Here is a 13819-nt window from a genome sequence, read left to right on the forward strand (position 1 = left end):
ACAATGTGTCCCATTTTTAAATGAGCCGACCTTTTATCTCAATTATATAATTAACTATAACTTTAAAATCCACCTATTTCTAGTTTTCTTTAGTGACTTGGCGGAGAACATGCTTGTGTTTGAAGGGAATGAGCCAGCTTTTCATTTGGTGACTCTGTTTTCTCAGGTCCTCAACCTTCCTTACATCCACTCCCCACTGCTAGGTGGCGTGATTATAGGGGATTACATGCTGATTACTAGGGCATTATTCTTGGTACCCCACTGTTGACTTCTGATATTGGCTAGTGTTAATATTTGATCAATTTTAAAGGTCTGGCTTTTCCTTAATTTGATTCTGCTTGTGGAAAAGCACCTTCCACAAACAAGATTTAGATAATTCAGTAACGATACTTAGATGTCTGTTAGAACTCCTATAGATGTTTGTTTTGTTTGTTGCTTCACTAGAGCATTCTTTTTTAAAAAATCTGTTTTAGTTATACATGCCAGTAGAATAGTATTTTGGCAATCTTTATGTACATAGAGTATAACATATTCTGTTTAAGCCCCCACTCTTTTTGTTGCACATGGTAAGGAGTTACCTTGGTTGTGTATTCAAATACAAGGCTAGGAGACTTATAGCCAATGAATTCTGTCTTTTTGGTCACCTTAGAACTGCTGAAGTATGTGCTTTATCATAGAAAGTGTAAAGCCTTATGCCTTTGTTCACTTTTCTTCTCCTCCTTCTTGCCTAAATCGAGGAAGCTGAATCACTTGCTTGGCTTCTGTGCACTTGGGTAGTGTTCCTATTGATATTATTTTAGTGTTTTCAAGCTATGCTTAATACTCGGTGAAAAAATTGATTGAATCTCGTATAGCATTTGATTAAAAACGTATTTGAAGTTAGAGCACCAGAGAGTCGACACCTAAATTAACTTTGTCACTGTTAGGAAGTGGACCTTGATTTTTAGAATGTCTTTTGTCTCAGAGAGTGAATGGAGTTTTAGGTGGACTAGAATAGGGGCCCCAGTAGCCTTTGTTGGGCCCATTTGGAATTCTAGATCTTTCAGAGCTGGTTTGTCCTGAGAGTGTTTCTGTCTAGTTCATTCCACAGCCAACATGGTTCTCCCACCAGTCTGCCCCCAGTGCCTCTGGGTTCCACTCCATCTTCGCATGTCCCCGTCACCTTAACCAGCTTTTCATCTGGTTTTCAGGCCCCTTTGCTGCTACTCACATCTGTGCATTTCTCCCCCTCCATTGTAATCTCTATCAAGACCCTCAGGATCATTAAGAGTCCCTCCTTCTCTTAGCAGTGTTCCTGTCTCCTCCTCAGCACTACCAGACCTTAAGTCTTCCCACTTGAGGCCTCCACTTCCCTTACTTTAAACTTCTCATTCTCATGTAAAAAACTCCTCTGAGCCACACCCATAGCTGCTGCTCTTAGTTCTCTGCTCGGTTCAAATCCTTGTGATCAGTCACGGAATATGTTCTCTACAGATCTGTTGAGACCCAGGCACCAATCCCAGCCCTCATTTTCCTCCTAGCCAGCTGCAAACTCCATGACGGGAATCATTGTCACCTGTTGGCGGGCTTTGATACAGATGAGATTCACAAGCTCTCCTGGCTCCCTTGTGCCCTAGGAATCCTGGGTGCCTCTCAGATAGCTGGAAATTTTGTTCTTTTCCCCTTCTAGTTGCAAAGATCTTTTAAAAATTATTTCAATCACATCCAGATTTGTCCTCTTATGCTTAGAGACGACCTCATGAACTCCTTCACTAAACAACTGGAGATGGAATCCTTTCTCTTTTCCTCTCCAGATGTTTCTGTCTTGATCTCTCTCTCTCCACTTCCTAAGCCTTTCAGGGCTCATTGCCCGTTCCCTCTTGAACTTTTTTCCCTAATATCTTCCTGAGCCTTTTCTTCTCCATGGATTCCAACCTCTTCTGTTCTAAAAAAAACAAAACAACAAAAAAACCCCAACAAACAAAACAAATACTTCCCACCTCTATTTCTCCACCATTGCCTGACTCTTCCTTCCCATTTATGATAGACTTTCTAAAAGAGAAGACTCTCACCAGTTTCTTCCCACTTCTCCTTTTACCAAAGGCAACTGCTGTGGCTCTACCACCCCCAGTCAACTAATTTTTCATGGGATCATTTCTTTCCATACCCCATCCTATTTGCCAGCTTTTGATACTGTTCATCACTTTCCCTTTGAATCCACAGTACAACTCTCAATTTTCCTTCAAATTCTTGGACTGACCTTTCTTCATCTCTTCTTCTGCCTTCTTTTTCATCACTCGTTCTTGAAGCGTAACCAGTCTCTCAGCGTTCCATGCTTGACCTTTTTTCTCTTCTTTTTCTGATTTATGATGTGGATTCATCTACCCCTGTGACTTGCTTTCTCTGAATTACATATGCCCAACCAGTAGGAGGAACTTAGGACTCAGAGCTGAGCCTTTGAGGAATTCCACAAATATTTATAGAGCACCTACTGTGTGCCAGACATTGTTCTAGTGAGTCATACAAAATCCTTGCTTTCATGGAGCTGACCTTCTAGGAGGGAAGAACTGCAATTAGTGAGTAGCATAAAGGTAAGAATGTTGGATGGTAGTCCAAGCTGCTGTGACCATTAAAGCAGCGAGGAAAAGAAATTCCTCACTTAGAGAAATTCATTCACTAAGGAGAGGCCTGAGGAAGACGTAGGAGTGAACCGCGCAGACAAGGGAGGGTGGGCCTTCTAGGCAGAGGAAATGGTCCTGAGATAGAGCAAGCTCAGTTAGTCAGGGATCAGCCATGGGGCTAGGTATGGCTGGGGTAGAGTGAGCCAGACCAAAACAAAGAGGTGAGTAGTGTCGGAGGTGGGTAGGATGGTGAGGACAGATGGTCATTTCAGGGTTCACTTTGATTCTGAGTGAGCTGGGAAGTCCTTTTTTGTTTTTCTTTACTTTTCACGTTTCTTGAGTCTACTCTGTGATGACGCCTTTGCTTTTTGGTCCCTCTTTCTTCCCTTCCTTTTCTTTCTTTCTCTTTTCTGTCCTTTTCATTTTTTCTTTCTATTAACCCAGAAGGTTGCTTCCAAAATATACAATCCTCATTTGGAAGAATTTCTGATATGTGCTGGGAACTATAGTCATAGGACATCATGGTCAGAGGATGGAGGCAGCTGATAAACCAAGAACTGAAGGTACTCGGGACTGTGCCAAGTTTGCCCTGGGTTCAGTAGAGGGAGTGGGGAGGTTGGTCTGGATTTTCTCAGGAGGGAGGAGGCTGGGGGAGCTGGCTGGGGCAGTGTCAGAGAAGGCCCCGGGGAGTGCAGTGCAGGTGGTCCATCACAGCAAGGGCCTTGTGTGCAGTCTACAGAAATGAGACTGTCCTTTGGAGGATTAGGAACTATTGAAGGCATTTAGGCAGAGTGTTATTAAATACATTAATTATTATCTAAGTAGTGTTGCAGACCAGGTATGTAGAAGGGAGGAGGCTGAGCAACCATTCATCTGGTCAGTAAAAAGTTATATGCTCATTTTTTGGTTGAAGTTTTTTCTGGGGAGTGTTTTTAGACATTGGCAGTTTAGTTTTCTAAACCTAATACTTACAAGTGGAAGGGAAAGAAATCATTTTGTCAGGTTTTAGTTGCATTTTTGTATTATGATGATTGCATTTCTCTTTCCAGTCTCTCTTTCACATACACACACTTTGTTAAAATAATCACAACAACATCCATCATGTAATGATACGGTTTAATGAAACTGTTGAGGGGAATGCCATTCTTCAACACAGAAACACAAGGTTCCCTGATGCCAGCCACTTACTAGTTGTGAGGCTGAGATTTAGTTAATATGCATTTCAGTTTCCTCATCTATAAAATAGAGAAAATAACACACATCCATAGGGGTGCTTTAAGGATAGAAGAAATTTGTTTATGTAAACTAGTTTACTCACGGTCTGCCATATAGCGCAGTCTTTCTTGGTCCCTCATCTCTTTATCTGTATGCACTCTACCTCTCAAACACAATAGGGACAGTGGGGATTTATAAGCACACTAGAAAAGATGAACCAAGAGTTGGACTCTTAAGAATGGATAAGAAATGAAAGTGATTGTAGGGGTTGATTCAAAGGAAGAATTGGTCACTTTTTTAAAGCTTTCTAGAAGAATTATTTAAAAAGTTTTGAAATGAAGTATTTGAGTGCCTTTCTTAAAGCAGGGTCATTAATCTTGTCTTATGAATCCAAAAATAACTGAGATTGATAATTAGGACATAAATGATATTCATGTTTATTTTTCATCTTAATTAGGGGATTTCACAACTACTTGGTAATTAGATCTACATCATAAGTTTTCTTGAGTACCTTCCATTTATTGCTTCTCAGTGTTCCTACCATTTCTCAAATTTAAGGTTCAATATTATGAACTTTTAAATGAAAAAATTTTATTCTGTGTTGTCTTTCCCATTGCCTGCCAGATTAAAAATAGTAATAATACTGGGTTCTAACTTGGATGTTTCCCTTGACCTGGTAGAGCCATATTATAACATTTCATTTTTAGTAATTCAACATGTCCTGAGAAATAATTGTAGAGCTAGGCTTTGTGACGACTGAGTCCTGTGGACTTCGATCTCCTCTTTGGGCTGTGGTTTCTCATCTTTGCAGGGAGGGCCACCCTGACACATCTTTCTCGGCTCTTTCAGTGCTGAGTCTGGGGAGGTGATAACTAGAGCGTGTTTAAGTTTTCATGACTTGATGCATTCTTGGCAGTGTGAGGAGGGTTGTTTGTCCCAAAAAGGCTGGGCTTCTGTGTTTCTTTATTAATTTGTTACCCGTGGGTATTGCTTGAACAGTGGTAATGGAGAACTGCTGATTCCCTGGTAGGGCGTTATCTTAGAGTAAAGCACCTGAGAAATGAGGTATGTGTATTTATTAGAAAATGCTGAATGAGTGGACTGGCAAAATGTGAAGTGCTGAAAAGAAGAGGCACCAGGGATTTATTCTGGGACAACTCCTAATCCTATAAGAATTGTCTAGTTTCATTGTACTGTGGCTGTTCACTGCTAACATGTCTCAGTATGTATCGGGACCTGTGTTATATCCAAGGATAAATTAGAAATGGTTTCTGAGGACAACAGGCAAAAATATCAAGATAATGTAATAATTGTTAAAATAGAGGTGGGGTGGGTAGGGGGCATTAGCAGTGGTGGGAGAGGGGAATGGGGCCTGGGACCCTCAGGAAGGGCTGTCTGGTCATACTGCTGGTGGAGCTGAGAGGTGAAATCCCTCTGGAGGTTCATTCTCTCAGAGGAACAGCATAAGCAGAGGTACACACAGCCTGAAGTGTGGGTGGAACTTCAGGTACCATGGTTTTCCTCTGAGGATGTGCATGGCAGGCAGTGGCCAAAGGTCCCCAGGAGAGGCCAGTGGAGGACTGCAAGTAGGCATTATGCTGAGGAGGCCAGTTCCCCGGCTGAGAGCATCTGCTCTGGAATCAAGCTTCCTGGATTCAGTTCTCATCTCACTCCCCAAGTTTTTAGGTAACATCTACCTGATAGAATTATTGTCAATTGTAATGCTGATGGGTTTTGAGCAAGAGAGTGAAACCAGGTAATCACTTTGCACTTTAGCTGGAATAATCTGGCTGCAGTGTGGGTTAGGATTTAAGGGTAAGGCAGAGAGCCCTCCAGGAGGTACTTGAGCAATTTAGGTAAGAGATGGGGAGGGGCTATACTCGGATATCAGGAGCAGAGGTATAGGACTGGCCAGTGAAATAGGAGATTGGAGAGAGTAATGGCTTGTGAGAAATGGAGAATTGAGAGAGTCGAGAAATTCTGAAGAGAGAAGAGTGTTAATGAGGACTCCCAGTTCATCTTGGTGACTGGGATGGTGGTGGTAAGATGCTGTGAACTAAAACATCGGCTCTGTGGGAGTTAGTTTTCAACATGTTAGTTTGACGTGTCTGGGGTGTCTGTGTGGGCGTGTTCAGTGGATAGTTACTATAAATTGGAAGCTTGAGGTAGAGGTCAGGGCTACAGTGAAAGAGTTGGAGCATGAACTTCAGGGGCTTGGTTGAAGGTAGGAAGGGGACAGGCTCACAGGAGGAGTGTGTAGATGAGGACCAGTCATGGTTGAGGAGGAGGCTGTGGAAGAGGAGACCATGCAGGAGAAGGGGAACGACTGGCCAGTGAAATAGGAGATTGGAGAGAGTAATGGCCAGTGATAAATGGAGATTTGTTTTATGAAGCAAGTGTAGTCCTCAGTGTGGAAATGCTGAAAAGAGCCACCCAGTAAGGGGTGAAAATTTTCAGGCCATTGATGTTGGACAAGACATCGATGATCCTTTTTTCTTTTTTGTGGTGCTGGGGGTGGAACCCAGGGCCTCCCATGTGTCAGGCAAGTGCTGTACCACTGGGCTACCTTGCCCATGAATGGTCTTTCCCTATAGTGTTACCTGTCACGCTCTTTCTCTTTGGCTACAGCAGTACACATCAATCTGCTCAGGCCGCTGTAAACTAGCTGGCGTAAACAATAGAAACTTACTTCTCCTCAGACTGGAGGCTGGAGGTGGGAGATCTCACCCTGTGGGTGGCTGCCTGCTCTGCATTGTCTTCAGGTGGCAGAGAGAGCCTGTGTCTTTTCCTTTCTTATAAAAGCACTAATCCGATTGTGAGGGTCTCATCCTTATGACTTCACCTAAACCCAATTGTCTCCCAAAGGGGCCCCGTCACCAAATACTGTCATATTGGGGACTGGGCTTCAGCAAGCATTTTGTGTGGCAGAGTTCAGTCTGTAGGGGATTACAAGTGACCTCTTATTTTGATGGTGTGTCCATGGAGGTAAAAATGTCTTCCTTCCCTCAGTTCTCTCTTCGCTCTGTCGTTGTTATCCTTTCTGCCTCGTGTGTCCCAGGTTTTTAGGGTCACAGTCCCAAAGCCAGGAATTTTGTCTTCTGTTCTATAAAATGCCATCGTCTTTGAATTTTTTCTTTGACATTTCACCCCAGCTCTTTCTCCACATTCATGGAAGTTCTCTTGGTGGTGTTTGGTTTTTTTTTTTTTTTTTTTTCCCCCCCCGTCATTTTTTTTTTTTTGTTCCTGCTTTGTCTATGATTTTTTGGTCTTCCTTTTTTCGGTTGCTCAGCCAGACAAATACTAGTCATCCATGGACTAGTATGTAGATATAGGGATAGGGAAAGGGCGCTGCAACCTCAGAGTCAGAAATACATCACTAATGGTGTTTGTTGCAGTCATGGTCTCACGTTGTCCCTCTTTCAGGTTGTGGGAAGGAATTTCTGCTGAGTTAAAGTAAGAGGTGACTATCAGTTTAATGTTATCTCACAGTGTGCCTTTGTTTCTAAATGTATTGTTTGTTTTGTGTTTCTTTCCTTCTTTGTGTTTGGGAGTTTCAAAAAAGGGCTTTGCAGAGGAAATGGGACAGTGACGTTTAGTTGTTTGTTTTGAAGTCGTCCAGTTTAGCAGACTCTGAGTTCGTGGAGCGTGAATTGCAGGATGTAGTTCTGGGGTCCTCCCTACCAGCAGACCCCATTTCAAGGTTATTCTGGGAAGCCTTATCCAAAGTTGACTGTAAAATATGGGACTGAACTTTGTCAAACAGGAAACAGATATAAATAACTATTCAATCTTAATTCAGTCCTAGCTACTTTCTCACACATATTTTATAATGTATTTTAAAAACCAATTTCCTTAAAAAATAAACACTTTAATCCCTTGATTTCCAGGTCACTTTTAATAAGAAACCATTCTCACCTTAATGTCTCTCCTGTGGCTCCCCACCTTTAGCAGAGGGAAAAGTACATTTAATAGCATCCAAGATATGAAAAATGTTTTTGAAAAAATGAAAATGAAACTTTTTCATCTGAGTTATCTTGTTCCTTGTGCTTCTATACAGTTTTTTTCTCATGTGCATCTATGTAGTTTTTGACTACTGATAAAATGCTATAAATCTAACAAATTTGGCCTTTGTCAACTTCCCCCAGCCTTTTTAGACATTTCTTAATCATCTTCTGCCATGACATTTGAATACCCGAGATACGGTCTGCGTATTTGTTTATCGTATGTGTATATACGTGGTGTGTGTATGTACCACAGGGATGTGCTGTGAACTGACATATAGAATGTGGAGGAGGAACATGTTTTGGGCAGGCCGGTTTTGGGCATGTTGAGTTCGAGGTGTCCATGGGATGTCCATGTGGACTTCTGCAATAGGTTGTTTTCTGTGAGCGTCTGAAGCTTGTGGGAGACATCTGGGTATAAAATAAGAGATTTGGGAGTGTTATCTTAAAGGTTCAGTGTTGAAAGTGAATCAGAAGTTCCTGAGCTTTCTGGAGGGATGGTGTCCATGGGAAGAAGAGCTTCTGATTAGGGAAAAGAAAAGGGCCCGGAGTGAAGGGAAGGGGCTGATGAAGACCCTTACTTGTTTTATCTTGAGGGAAATATTTTTATTTGACATAGAGAAAACCAGGAAGATTAATTGTAAGCTGTTCTGTTAGTTTCTGAGTAGTGAGTGGAGATCTTTGTAAGTTTTGTAAACCTGTTAAATTTGAGTGTAAAATAAGAAGACTTGGCTCAGGAAACGATCTGTCAAGGAATCCCCAAGCTTTCTAGGGCACATGTAATGTTTCTGGGACACTGTTATGATCTCGGGGATTCAGGCTCAGAAATCTACCAATTTCATATCCCCTGGGTAGATGTATGAGTGCAGAATCAAGGCTGTGGCTCAGTGGCAGAGCAGTCACCTAGCATGTGCGAGGCACTGGGTTCAATCCTCAGAACCGTATAAAACTAAATAAAGATACTGTGTCCATCTAAGAAAAAATTTAAAAAGAGAAGAGGGGTGTGGTGTTGATAATCCCTTTGACCTATTTTATTTTGTAAACTTTTAAAATTTTTTTGTTGTAGATGAACACAGTACTTTATTGTATTTATTTTTATGTGGTGCTGAGGATCGAACCCAGTGCCTCACACGTGCCAGGCAAGCCCTCTACCACTGAGCCCCAGCCCCAGCCCCACCTTTCAATACCACATAAGCTGGATCAGTATCATTCTGAAGACCTGCATCATAGAAATGGGATGTAGAAATCCAGACCCTCGTTTCACAGCTGCAGTGCTCAGAGCCCAGGATGATTTTTGGAACTTGCCAGCGGAGGTTAGCAACTACAGCAGCAGCACCGGAGCCTGGACTCAGATCACCCCGTGTCTGTTCTCTTTTTTGTTAATGCATCTGATCGTCTCTTTGAAAAGATCTTAAAATTTAGAATTCTGTTAACTCATGGAATCTAGGAAGAAGTTTAAAACATTTTTTTTTTCCATTTGGTTTGGTTTCTGCCCAATTTGATGAGGCACGTGGCTGTGACTATTTCTTTGACACATGCTATTCGCGACTTCCTTCACATAATTCCTGCTAAGATCCACTGGCTGCGAGTTGTATATCCCAATTTTCTGATTTCTTTTGAAGATCAAATAGCACACAAAGATTCCTTCTAGAGGTTACTTGAGAGAGACTGAAGAGAGGGATGGAATGCAATCTTTATGTTTAGGAAGATAGCAAGAAGGAAGACTCAAGTTAATGAAAGGCAGCCCAAAAGATAGTTATATCCAGATGGAGGAATATTCTTCTACTGTTGAGTTGAATCTGGTTCCGTAAAGAAAATCAACTTTGGATTATAATCTAACTTTTTAATTTATGATAGAAATATTATACATTGAAAATTAATATTGAGATTCATAACATTAAAGTTACATTTTTATTTTTAAAAAATATTTTTAGTTGTAGATGGACTCAATGCCTATATTTATGTGGTGCTGGAGAATCGAACCCAACACGTGTGCTAGGCAAGCGCTCTACCACTGAGCCATGACCCCAGCCCAAAGTTACATTTTTCATTACAAAAATCTAAACTTTTAACAACACCCAAAACACAAGCAGTGCCATAGTTTGTAATTAATGCTGAGGGTTAACCTTCTGATGTTTTTAAGGCTGCCTTTTTCTTTAAGTGATGTGTGGAATTAGGGAAATCGTTAATGGGGAAGTGATGTGGAGGGACAGCGCTGGATGGGAGCAGATAGTGTCGCCCCTGAACTTGCTGCTGGAGCCTGGTATGATGGCCCTCCCAACACATTGCCTTTCTGATTTAAAACCCTACGAGGGGGCTGGGGAGATAGCTCAGTCGGTAGAGTGCTTGCCTTGCAAACACAAGGCCCTGGTTTCGATCCCCAGCAAACCCCCCCCCCCCAAAAATAAATAAAATCCTACTAGTCTATACTTATAACAGGAAGTTATGGCACTCCTGCTATTCTAGATCATTTCTTAGTGTGACCTTCATTGTGTTTGGTGATGTGGGCTCAACTTCTTTTCTTTTTCAGCTCTTGTGTGTAGACAGAAGAGAATTTCTTCCCATTTTTTCAGGGAGTGGTATTAAAACACATTTATTTTGCTCGGTAGTTCTGTTCCCTACTTCCTTGCAGATAAAGACCCTTTCTTTCTGCATGATTATGATAGTTGTGCTTGGGCGTGCCTTCTTTAATGATATTTAACATGGAAAAACTTCATAGGTTTCATGAACTCCTTATGCCACAGGCCTTAGGTACTGGTTATCTCCAGGCAGACTCATCGTGTTCCCTAACATGCACAGTGAGGGGAGGTGGGTAAGTGTTTGCCTGCTAAACTCTTTTGTACATTATTAAATATGATTGAAATCTAAACAGTCTTCCCTTATATGGACAGGATTTCAGGGAATTTTTATTGAATGATAAAATTGCATGTTTTTTTGTTTTTGTTTGTTTTTGTTATTGGGGATTGAACCTAGGAATGCTCAACCACTGAGCCATATCCCCAGCCCTATTTTGTATTTTATTTAGGGACAGGGTCTCACTGAGTTTCTTAGTGCCTTGCTGTTACTGAGGCTGGCTCTGAACCCTTGATCCTCCTGCCTCAGCCTCCAGAACCAGTGGGATTATAGCCGTGCACCACCGAACCCGGCAAAATTGCATTCTTGAAAGAAGACTTTTGTATCACTTATTCTGCCTCCATCATTTTATGAAAACTGAGACTCAGAGAGAAGAGTACTAATCTAAGACCAAGAGCGAGCAGTTTGGGCCTCGCTGCGAGACCTGCTGTGGTCATTGCCTCCGCTCCAGCCTGTACCAGGCAGTCCTTACTTGCACCCTTTAGAGATCAGGCCCAATCTCTCACGCTGTGCTTTTGAAACAGAGGACAGCTGTCACTCCTGACATTTTATGTGTAACCTCTTGATGGTAAGTGTTGACAATTCTAAGAAATTGTGGGCCAACAATAATACATGAAGGGACCCTGGGGGCCACGTATTTTTGATGTCCACAGATTTCACAAAAAATTTCAATTTTCCAACTTTGTTTTGAAAAACGGGGACTCGGGAGGATCCTTGGTGAGCTACTCCCACCTACAGGTTTGTCACAGGTCACCAGTGCCCCCTTTTCTGTGTGCCTCACATTGTCCTGGTCAGGATCTGCAAGCATTTTGAATTTTTGTCTTATAAGAAAACTTAAAACTTCACTGTCAGTTACCACATGTGTTTTTCCATTTGTTTTACAACTTATCACAAGCCCTTCAGATCCCCCCAAACACCCATTTCTATGAATTTCAATTGGCGCCTAGACCAGCAAGGCTTTATTTACAACACAGTCTCTGTTTATGAGGAGAATCAAAAGGGTGGATAATTTCAGCTTGTCAGTTTGAATACATTATATTTATACAAATAACAGACTTTTGAGTTTTCCTGGATTACATATATTTACAGTAGGCTATAATCGAGATTTAGCAGCATGTTTTCAGGAATTCTTTGGCATGTATTCTCTCAAAAGATACTAGGAGGACCATCTCCTGATGCTAATAATAGTTTTGCAGCAGTGATTTGTCATATTGTCTTTAACGGCCTGCCATTCTCTTTCAATCTTCTGAATCTGGCTATTCCTGAGCAGGTAGTAATATCACACCTCCAGGCAGGGCCTGCCTTCCTGGTGGCAAGATGGCTGCCAGAGCTCTGCAGTTGCATTCTGGCCTCTCAGCAACCGTTTCCAAGAAAACATTTGTTCTCAGTCATTATTTCAATACTTACAGCTAATAATGTTTGATGATTGAACAATTAATTTTTCATTGCAGCCAAGTGTACAAGAGGATGTTTTTCATATTGTGCGGGCAATCATGCTTGTAAGTTGGTAAGGTTGTGTACAGGTAGAGATTTGGATCCAGAGCTTGATTTCTATAATCAGTGTATTGGAAAGTTGTGAGCAAAATGATGGCTTTTCCTCTGTGAGGGTTGTGAACTTAATTTCATTTGGAATGCACTGAGGGACTATACGAGTTGGAACTCTTGACTGCAGCCCCAAACTGTACACCAGCCTAAGGAAGAAAGGGGTAAGAGTAGCTTCCAGCAGTTCTGCTTTCAGAGGCCCTAGTGACAGCGCCAGAGCTGGCTCGCTGCCCATTTCCCACTCTGCTTTGTGCTGTTCTGGCTCCATCATCAGCCAGGGCCCCCAGTGGTGGCAGGATGGCTGCCAGAGCTCCACCTTTCAATCTGGTCTCTCAGCTTCTCCTTCTAAGAAAGCACTGGTTCCCAGCAGTTCCATCAAAAACCCTTCTGGGGTCTCAGAAGAGACTTTGATTGTCCCAACTTGGGTTGTGTGTCCATCTGTGAAACACAAGGGTTAGAGAGGCTATGAAGGGGCAGGCCTGTGTTGCTGCCCACCTCTGGAGGCAAGAGATGGACTCATCCCCACCCAAATCATATGGACCAAGTGGGAAGGGAGGGGTTTATCCTGATCAATCAAGATGCTGTTGCCACGTGAAGAGTAGGTGGGCCTTTCCCAGCGCAAGAGTCTAAAGTATCTTCCTGTATGTTTTTCAGATACTTATCATTGTTATGTTGCTATCATTTTGCTCTGTTACCATGTTGCCTGATCCACCTGGATTGAACATGTGACTTAGGATTTAATTGTATGACATTTCCCGGGTGACACTGTAGGCTCCTTCAGATCAACTCCTTTGTATCCTCCTCCAGGCTTCATTTCCAGTACATAGAAGGGCTTTAAGAAACATTTGGAATTTAGAAGAGGAAGCAATCTCAGTTATTTTCCTGACAAGTAATGTTATTTGTAGCCTACTAGCCTCAATTGATAGGTGAGGGGGAGGCTGATCTTCCAAAGGCCGTGCAACTAGGACTAGGACTCCTTAACGCCAGGGTTAGAACTCCAACCCAGCTGTCCCAGTTTTTGTGGCAACAGGACCAAAGCCTTGTTCATGGATTGAGTGATTATGGAAACTGGCCTTGGCAGCTGCACGCCTGTCCTGAGAGCCCAGCTGAGTGTGAAGTCGGGGTGCAGTTCCTGTGGCACACTCCTGCACACATCTGCAGTGACTGCTGCTCGGCTGGCGAGCTTAGCACGCCACCTGCTCAGTTCGACTGGGTCACTCTGGAGAAGAGCATGGGCAGGACAGATGGAGGGAAGTCACCCAGCCATCACAGAAAGGTCCCCTGAGTGTCCCCATGTGGGTCCTGAGCCTGAACAGGCACTGCCAGATGTTCATACCAGATGGGGCAGGACAGAGAGGAAAGGGCAGGCAGCCGTAGTCACGCCACCCAGGGCTCCCCGGGCATGGCAGAGGGCTGCATGACTGCCGTTGAGCCTCCCCAGGTTCACCCTGCCCCGTCCCCTCCGCAGGGAGGTCAGGAGACAGAACCTACTGGCAGTGATTTCCCAACTCTCTCACCAGACTGGACCAAGATTGGGACCAGATCTCTGATATTTCCACCATCTTTACGGAGCTGCTGAGTTTAAGGTTTCCGAACACCATGTCACAC

The 13819-nt window shown here is 42.9% G+C and overlaps 1 protein-coding gene across 7 annotated transcripts in view; it reads left to right on the forward strand.

Annotated features, from left to right (window-relative positions):
- ARL15 (ARF like GTPase 15) overlaps positions 1 to 13819 on the forward strand; it is a 387266-nt gene that overhangs the window by 50178 nt on the left and 323269 nt on the right. The gene's annotated exons all lie outside the window — the stretch shown is intronic.

The sequence above is a fragment of the Sciurus vulgaris genome (genome assembly GCF_902686455.1).
Source record: "Sciurus vulgaris genome assembly, chromosome: 6".
Lineage (NCBI taxonomy): Eukaryota > Metazoa > Chordata > Mammalia > Rodentia > Sciuridae > Sciurus > Sciurus vulgaris.